Source organism: Aplysia californica, unplaced genomic scaffold, assembly GCF_000002075.1.
Source record: "Aplysia californica isolate F4 #8 unplaced genomic scaffold, AplCal3.0 scaffold00271, whole genome shotgun sequence".
Classification (NCBI taxonomy): Eukaryota; Metazoa; Mollusca; class Gastropoda; order Aplysiida; family Aplysiidae; genus Aplysia; species Aplysia californica.
Genome location: NW_004797541.1, coordinates 889,187 through 891,686, shown reverse-complemented (window position 1 = coordinate 891,686; position 2,500 = coordinate 889,187).

Here is a 2,500-nt window from a genome sequence, read left to right as displayed (position 1 = left end):
GAGAAAATGGCCGCCAAAGATTAGTTATTTACTTAGCTTAAGAGTCCGTGGTAACTGAAAATTTACATTTGTTGTGCCTTTAATCAACGTTTTTCAGAAAAATTAACACAGAAATTAGTTCTTTAATGGGCATGAAAGGTGTTGAGCTGAAAAGCAAATATTTAATAAAAATTCACAAACAAAGTTTCTTCACTTTCATTATTTTGACGAGAGCCTGATTTCACCACGCTGCCTCACATATTATAGCCCAAGTAGGCCCTGGAACATACAGGAGCATTCTCGGCTTCCCGGGAACCATAAAACAGTGCAAACTGCCGATTAACCTTCTCCATGTGCCGTGTTATACTATCGTATCCATACGACGTAGGGAACTCCGTGCCACCACTTTCAAAGAGGAAATTTACTCGTTAATCCTATCCGTACGCTTTGTATAGCAGTCTGTCAAAATGTTGAGGGTTTAAAAAAAAATAGACATACTGAAAGTTTCAAAGAGATCTTCGCACTAGAAGTATTCTAAATCATGAAGAATACAACCCCGGGGTTACAAAATGACCCCCAGGGCGTACGGATAGGGTTACGGAGAGGGTTAAACGCTCAAACACTAACAAATTGACAAGATCCCTCACTGTTTATAGCCGAGTACCTTTTCCCACGTGGGTGAAGCGAAATAAATCCTTGTTTTGTGCTTTCCCTAAGAACACAAAGTCGGGCCTCTGATATGATTCGAACCCTTGACCCTTCTGTTGCAAGCTCAACCTAACCACTAGACCACCGATGCTTGTTGAACTGGCATAATTCCGAAATAAATTATTTAGCTAGACTGGTCATCTCTATTAATTTAATCTAGTTAATAAAATGTAACCAGCTTTGATTAGCAAGGACCTCGCATAATTAATCTCTTCACTACTAAGCAGAGGTCTGTTCTGGCTTGTATTCTCCACTTATCGTTTCATCTGGCTAACAAAATAAATAAGTTTTATTTGTACAGTTACAGATGGTGATTTTGCTTATTCTGAAACAATTCTCTATATTTAAATATTCCATGATTTAACATTTGTGAGGCAGCGTGGTTGAATCAGGCTCTCGTTAATTTTTGAGCATGTAGAGTTATTGGTATCTTCTTAAAGCTTGTTCACTTGTCTTTATTTCGAAGAAAAATATATCCATTTGTCTTGAATACAAGTCGAGATATTTGCGAAAGGAGGTGAGGGTCACTTGTTTTCAGAAGTAAAATTAGTGAGAAAATGGCCGCCAAAGATTAGTTATTTCCTTAGCTTAAGAATCCTTGGTAACTGAAAATTTACATCTTTTGTGCTTTTAATCAACGTTTTTCAGAAAAACCACACTGAAATGAGTTTTTTAATGGGCATGAAAGGCGTTGAGTAAAAAACAAACAAAAGTTTAATAAAAATGTATAAACCTGCGGAAAAAAGCTAGTCTCTTCACTTTCATTATTTTGACGAGAGCCTGATTCCACCACGCTGCCTCACATTTTATCTAGTCAGTACAGATGTTGATGGAAACTTTTCAGCAGTGAAGAGGTTAAGGGTGAACTCACAACGTGACCGACATTCAGCACATTGTTGTATCGCTACCTCTGAATTACCCACTTCTATGTGACATTTTTGGCTGTTTTGAGTTACTTATATAGACCATGAGGTCAGAAACCAAATTATTATGTTCTACTCTATCAAAATCATAAGAGTATTTGGAGTCGATATTAAGATATTCAAGAAATTGCATTTAAAAAAAAGCTTGACACGTTGAGAAACTCAATACTTACGTCAAATCTCTCAAAACAAGGTACTGAGCAGATAGAACTTTGTAATTCTAGGGTATCGGTATGTAAAAATTTTCAACCAAAAAATATGTATATGGTCGCTTTTCAGGACAAGCGGGCTAACCCAAATTTCGGGGGTTTCAAGAAATCTTGACCTACACGAAAAGTGGGCATTGTCCTACCTGTAGGAGAAGTTTGGTTTCATTGGTGTGTGTGTTTGTTTGGTTACAGAGAAAACTCTCCTTGTCTTTGAAAGAAACTGAACAAGGGACAAAAACATTTCCTGCGATTTTCTCAAAACAGAATTTTTCGGGATAACCCCCTTGTGCTTAAAAGCGACCATATATATTAAAATCAAATATGTCGTAGAATTTGATCGGACACATCCATAATTTGTCCTAACAGTCGCACCCCTTTACTTAAAACAGTAACTGATTTAGAAGAATTAAACATTTCGTATTATCACGATGTTCGGCACGAAATTAAACAGGTTTCTTTTTTTCTGTGTCTGTTTTTGGTTTTTGGTTTGGTTTTGTCTTTGTTTTGTTTCTGTTGTTTTTGTATTTCTTGAAAACCTCGTATCTTGACATACAACAATGATGAACAACGACGACGACGGACTGACGAACATAGGTCTAAGTGCCTCTTCCCACGGATATGCTCACTTGGGATCTCTCTCTCTCTCCCTCTCTTCCTCTATCTCTCTCTCTCTCTCTCTCT